Raw genomic sequence first — 6191 nt, forward strand, 5'->3', positions numbered from 1 at the left:
TGTGTGAAAATGAAGGAGTGAAGAAGGGTTTATATAGGAGAGGGGGGCTCATGGTTTGGTCATGTATGGGTGGGTTTGGGAGGGAAAGTGGTTTGAATTTGAAGGGTGAGGTAGGTGGGGTTTTATGAAGGATGGATGTGAGTGGTGAAGAGAAAGATGGGATTTGATAGGTGAAGGGTTTTTGGGGAAGGGGTGTTGAGGTGATTGGTGAATGGGTGAAGAAGAAAGAGGGTGGTGGGGTTGGTGGGGATCCTGTGGGGTCCACAGATCCTGAGGTGTCAAAGAAAAGTCATCCCTGCACCAAGTGGCAAGAAAATTTGCGTTTTGTGCCAAATCTGGCGTTAAACGCCGGGCTGGTGCCCATTTCTGGCGTTTAACGCCAGGTTCTTGCCCTTTTCTGGCGTTTAACGCCAGTCTGGTGCCCCTTTCTGGCATTAAACGCCCAGAATGGTGCCAGACTGGGCGTTAAACGCCCAACTGCTAGCCTTACTGGCGTTTAAACGCCAGCAACATCTTCCTCCAGGGTGTGCTGTTTTTCTTTCTGTTTTTCATTCTGTTTTTGCTTTTTCAATTGATCTTGTGACTTCTCATGATCATCAACCTACAGAAAACATAAAATAACAAAGGGAAATAGATAAAATATAGTAAGATTGGGTTGCCTCCCAACAAGCGCTTCTTTAATGTCAATAGCTTGACAGTGGGCTCTCATGGAGCCTCACAGATGCTCAGAGCAATGTTGGAACCTCCCAACACCAAACTTAGAGTTTGACTGTGGGGGTTCAACACCAAACTTAGAGTTTGGTTGTGGCCTCCCAACACCAAACTTAGAGTTTGACTGTGGGGGCTCTGTTTGACTCTGTCTTGAGAGAAGCTCTTCATGCTTCCTCTCCATGGTGACAGAGGGATATCCTTGAGCCTTAAACACAAAGGACTCCTCATTCACTTGAATGATCAGTTCACCTCTATCAACATCAATCATAGCCTTTGCTGTGGCTAGGAAGGGTCTGCCAAGGATGATGGATTCATCCATGCACTTCCCAGTCTCTAGGACTATGAAATCAGCAGGGATGTAATGGTCTTCAATCTTCACCAAAACATCCTCTACAAGTCCATAAGCTTGTTTTCTTGAATTGTCTGCCATCTCTAGTGAGATTCTTGCAGCTTGTACCTCAAAGATCCCTAGCTTCTCCATTACAGAGAGAGGCATGAGGTTTACACTTGACCCTAAGTCACACAGAGCCTTCTTGAAGGTCATGGTGCCTATGGTACAAGGTATTGAAAACTTCCCAGGATCTTGTCTCTTTTGAGGTAATTTCTGCCTAGACAAGTCATCCAGTTCTTTGGTGAGCAAAGGAGGTTTGTTCTCCCATGTCTCATTTCCAAATAACTTGTCATTTAGCTTCATGATTGCTCCAAGGTATTTAGCAACTTGCTCTTCAGTGACATACTCATCCTCTTCAGAGGAAGAATACTCATCAGAGCTCATGAATGGCAGAAGTAGGTCCAATGGAATCTCTATGGTCTCATTTTGAGCCTCAGATTCCCATGGTTCCTCATTGGGGAACTCAGTGGAGGCTAGTGCACGCCCATTGAGGTCTTCCTCAGTGGCGTTCACTTCCTCTCCTTCCTCTCCAAATTCGGCCATGTTGATGGCCTTGCACTCTCCTTTTGGATTTTCTTCTGTATTGCTTGGAAGAGTACTAGGAGGGAGTTCAGTAATTTTCTTACTCAGCTGTCCCACTTGTGCCTCCAAATTCCTAATGGAGGACCTTGTTTCAGTCATGAAACTTTGAGTGGTTTTGATTAGATCAGAGACCATGGTTGCTAAGTCAGAGTGGTTCTACTTAGAATTCTCTGTCTGTTGCTGAGAAGATGATGGAAAAGGCTTGCCATTGCTAAACCTGTTTCTTCCACCATTATTGTTGTTGAAACCTTGTTGAGGTTTCTGTTGATGCTTCCATGAGAAATTTGGGTGATTTCTCCATGAAGAATTATAGGTGTTTCCATAGGATTCTCCTAGGTAATTCACCTCTTCCATTGAAGGGTTCTCAGGATCATAGGCTTCTTCTTCAGATGAAGCATCCTTAGTACTGCTTGGTGCATTTTGCATTCTAGACAGACTTTGAGAAATCAAATTGACTTGTTGAGTTAATATCTTGTTCTGAGCCAATATGGCATTCAGAGTATCAATCTCAAGAACTCCTTTCTTTTGATTAGTCCCATTGTTCACAGGATTCCTTTCAGAAGTGTACATGAATTGGTTATTTGCAACCATTTCAATTAGTTCTTAAGCTTCTGCAGGCGTCTTCTTCAGATGAAGAGATCCTCCAGCAGAGCTATCCAAAGACATCTTGGACAGTTCAGAGAGACCATCATAGAAAATACCTATGATGCTCCATTCAGAAAGCATATCAGAGGGACACTTTCTGATCAATTGTTTGTATCTTTCCCAAGCTTCATAGAGGGATTCTCCTTCCTTCTGTCTGAAGGTTTGGACTTCCACTCTAAGCTTACTCAATTTTTGAGGTGGAAAGAACTTTGCCAAGAAGGCATTGACTAGCTTTTCCCAAAGGCTGTCTTTAGGTTGTAAGTCCAACCATATTCTAGCTCTGTCTCTTACAGCAAAAGGGAATAGCATAAGTCTGTAGACCTCAGGGTCAACCCCATTAGTCTTGACAGTGTCACAGATTTGCAAGAATTCAGCTAAAAACTGATGAGGATCTTCCAATGGAAGTCCATGGAACTTGCAATTCTGTTGCATTAGAGAAACTAATTGAGGCTTAAGCTCAAAGTTGTTTGCTCCAATGGCAGGGATAGAGATGCTTCTCCCATAGAAGTCGGGAGTAGGTGCAGTAAAGTCACCCAGCACCTTCCTTGCATTGTTGGCATTGTTGTTATTTTCGGCTGCCATGGGTTCTTCTTCTTTGAAGATTTCTGTCAGGTCCTCTATAGAGAGTTGTGCCTTAGCTTCTCTTAGCTTTTGCTTCAAGGTCCTTTCAGGTTCAGGGTCAGCTTCAATAAGAATGCCTTTGTCTTTGTTCCTGCTCATATGAAAGAGAAGAGAACAAGAAAATCTGGAATCCTCTATGTCACAGTATAGAGATTCCTTGAGGTGTCAGAGGAAAAGAAAAATAGAAGGAAGAAGTAGAAGAATTCGAACTTAGTGAGATAGAGTTCGAATTGTGCATTGAGGAGGAGTGGTACTCCACAAATAGAAGGATGTGAGAAGAGGGGAAGAGATTTTTCGAAAATTAAGTTAAAAAGATTTTAAGAACATTTTGAAAAATTGATTGATAATTTTCGAAAACTAAAAGTGGGAAAGAAATCAAGTGATTTTTGAAAAAAAAATATGATTGAAAACTATTTTTGAAAAAGATTTGATTAAAAAGATATGATTGAAAAGTTATGCTTTTAAAAAGATGTGATTGAAAAGATATGATTTGAAAACAATTTTAAAAAGATTTGATTTTAAAAATTAATGACTTGGCTAACAAGAAAAGATATGATTCAAACATTAAACCTTTCTCAACAGAAAAGGCAACATACTTAAAGTGTTCAATCAAATCATTAATTGATAGCAAGTATCTTTGAAAAAGGAAAGAAATTGATTTTGAAAACATTTGATTGAAAAGATTTGATTTGAAAAAGATTTGATTTTGAAAAACTTTGAAAACTTGAAAAAAAATTGATTTGAAAACAAAATCTTCCCTCTTGTGCCATCCAGGCGTTAAACGCCCAGAATGGTGCACATTCTGGCGTTTAACGCCCAATGCACTACCTTTTTGGGCGTTAAACGCCCAACCAGGCACCCTGGCTGGCGTTTAAACGCCAGTCTGTCCTTCTTCACTGGGCGTTTTGAACGCCCAGCTTTTTTTGTGTAATTCCTCTGCTGCATGTTCTGAATCTTCAGTTCCCTGTACTATTGACTTGAAAATAGAACCAAGATCAATGCATGCAAGACACCAAACTTAAAATTAGACACTAGACTCAAACAAGAAACATAAAATATTTTTGGTTTTTATGATTTTGTAATTTTTTTGTGCTTTTTCGAAAATTATATGAAAATAGAAAATAAAGGTTTCAGAATTCTTAATTTGGATTCCAGGAATCATTGCAATGCTAGTCTAAGACTCCGGTCCAGGAATTAGACATGGCTTCACAGCCAGCCAAGCTTTCAAAGAAAGCTTCGGTCCAAAACACTAGACATGGCAAATGCCAGCCAAGCCTTAGCAGATCATTGCTCCAATAGCAAGATTGATAGAAATCAACAAGCTCTTGTGATGATCAGTTGAAACCTCGGTCCAATAAGATTAGACATGGCTTCACATCCAGCCAGACTTCAACAGATCATCATGAAACTCTAGAACTCATTCTTAAGAACTCTAAAAAAAATGCTTAATCTAAGCAACAAGATGAACCGTCAGTTGTCCATACACGAAACAATCCCCGGCAACGGCGCCAAAAACTTGGTGGACGAAATTGTGATCACTACAACTTCGCACAACTAACCAGCAAGTGTACTGGGTCGTCCAAGTAATAAACCTTACGCGAGTAAGGGTCGATCCCACAGAGATTCTTGGTATGAAGCAAGCTATGGTCACCTTGTAAATCTTAGTCAGGCAGACTCAAATGGGTATAGATGATGAATAAAACATAAAGATAAAGATAGAGATACTTATGTATTCCATTGGTGAGAACTTCAGATAAGCGAATGGAGATGCTTTGTCCCTTCCGTCTCTCTGCTTTCCTACTGTCTTCATCCAATCCTTCTTACTCCTTTCCATGGCAAGCTTATGCAAGGGTTTCACCGTTGTCAGTGGCTACCTCCCATCCTCTCAGTGGAAATGTTCAACGCACCCTGTCACAGCACGGCTATCCAGCTGTTGGTTCTTGATCGGGCCGGAATAGAATCCAGTGATTCTTTTGCGTCTGTCACTAACGCCCCGCCTTCAGGAGTTTGAAGCACGTCACAGTCATTCAATTATTGAATCCTACTCAGAATACCACAGACAAGGTTAGACCTTCTAGATTCTCTTGAATGCCGCCATCAGTTCTTGCCTATACCACGAAGACTCTGATCTCACGGAATGGCTGGCTCGTTTGTCAGGCGAGCGCTCGGTTGTCAGGCGATCAACCATGCATCGTGTATCAGGAATCCAAGAGATATTCACCCAATCTAAGGTAGAACGGAGGTGGTTGTCAGTCACACGTTCATAGGTGAGAATGATGATGAGTGTCACGGATCATCACATTCATCAAGTTGAAGAACAAGTGATATCTTGGAACAAGAACAAGCGGAATTGAATAGAAGAACAATAGTAATTGCATTAATACTCGAGGTACAGCAGAGCTCCACACCTTAATCTATGGTGTGTAGAAACTCCACCGTTGAAAATACATAAGAACAAGGTCTAGGCATGGCCGTGAGGCCAGCCCCCAATGATCTAAGAACTAGATGTCCAAAGATGATCTAGAGATCTAAAGTGATCAAAAGATGAAAATACAATAGTAAAAGGTCCTATTTATAGGGAACTAGTAGCTTAAGAATTACAAAGATGAGTAAATGACATAAAAATCCACTTCCGGGCCCACTTGGTGTGTGCTTGGGCTGAGCATTGAAGCATTTTCGTGTAGAGACTCTTCTTGGAGTTAAACGCCAGCTTTTGTGCCAGTTTGGGCGTTTAACTCCCACTTTGGTGCCAGTTCCGGCGTTTAACGCTGGGATTTCTGAAGGTGACTTTGAACGCCGGTTTGGGCCATCAAATCTTGGGCAAAGTATGGACTATCATATATTGCTGGAAAGCCCAGGATGTCTACTTTCCAACGCCGTTGAGAGCGCGCCAATTGGGCTTCTGTAGCTCCAGAATATCCACTTCGAGTGCAGGGAGGTCAGAATCCAACAGCATCTGCAGTCCTTTTTAGTCTCTGGATCAGATTTTTGCTCAGGTCCCTCAATTTCAGCCAGAAAATACCTGAAATCACAGAAAAACACACAAACTCATAGTAAAGTCCAGAAAAGTGAATTTTAACTAAAAACTAATAAAAATATACTAAAAACTAACTAGATCATACTAAAAACATACTAAAAACAATGCCAAAAAGCGTATAAATTATCCGCTCATCAGTTGGCCATCCTAATTTGTGGATTAGGAAGAGAGGAATGAGATCTTGTAGAGAAAGACCTCCTTGCG

The 6191-nt window shown here is 41.3% G+C and overlaps 1 non-coding gene across 1 annotated transcript; it reads left to right on the top strand.

Annotated features, from left to right (window-relative positions):
* Window positions 1-2404: 2404 nt before the first annotated feature.
* Window positions 2405-2512, top strand: LOC130959034 (small nucleolar RNA R71). Its single transcript, XR_009078131.1, has one exon. It is a non-coding gene; the product is annotated as a small nucleolar RNA R71 (small nucleolar RNA).
* Window positions 2513-6191: the final 3679 nt, after the last annotated feature.

The sequence above is a fragment of the Arachis stenosperma genome, chromosome 10, assembly GCF_014773155.1.
Source record: "Arachis stenosperma cultivar V10309 chromosome 10, arast.V10309.gnm1.PFL2, whole genome shotgun sequence".
Classification (NCBI taxonomy): Eukaryota; Viridiplantae; Streptophyta; class Magnoliopsida; order Fabales; family Fabaceae; genus Arachis; species Arachis stenosperma.